This window comes from Poecilia reticulata, linkage group LG16, assembly GCF_000633615.1.
Source record: "Poecilia reticulata strain Guanapo linkage group LG16, Guppy_female_1.0+MT, whole genome shotgun sequence".
NCBI lineage: Eukaryota > Metazoa > Chordata > Actinopteri > Cyprinodontiformes > Poeciliidae > Poecilia > Poecilia reticulata.
This window is the reverse complement of record NC_024346.1, coordinates 32574614-32575369: the sequence shown is the minus strand read 5'-3', so window position 1 is coordinate 32575369 and position 756 is coordinate 32574614.

Sequence of the window (756 nt, the reverse complement as noted above, 5' to 3'; positions counted from 1 at the left end):
CACACACACACACACACACACACACACACACACACACTTCCAGAGGGGGAGAGATCTCTTACAAAAACACATTTCCAAAGGGGACGAGCAGATGGGCGACACCAAAACAAAACAAACCAGGTGGCGTCAGAGGCGCACCGACGTTTCTGAACAGCAGAAAAGCGACTCAGGTCTGGTTAGGCTCATGAGTGATGCAACCACATGAGAAAAGGTCTTACGTAAACACTGGGAAACGCCCAGCATTCCTCTGAAAAAAAGAAGGTGCAATGACTGTATTATTGGAAACCCAGGAGACTGGTAGGTAAACCTACCTCCATCATGTGAAAATCACATTCATTTTGGTCTTCTGATGAGGTGGTGAACCATTAATTTTATTTTATTATAATGCTTTCCAGTTAGGGTTAGGGTAACTTATAAAATATAAACAATTTCAGTGATTTTTAAAAGCAGAAATTGCGGGCATAGGAACTTTTTCTAGTACACCTGGGTTAAAAAGATAAACACAACTTCTAATATTTAGAGTTAAAACCAAGTGTTAACATACATTTTATAACTTTTTTTCCCCACAATGTTTGAAATAAAATCTGAGTAAACCTTTTTCTTTTCTTTTTTTTAACCAAAATTTATTTAATTTAGTCAAAATAGAGATTTAAAAAAAAAAAAATTTATACACCAAGATAAAGTATAGACAGTGTGGAAATATTCCCCATTATACTAAGGGTATGAAAGTGTTTTGTTGCAAAATGTGTGATTCAG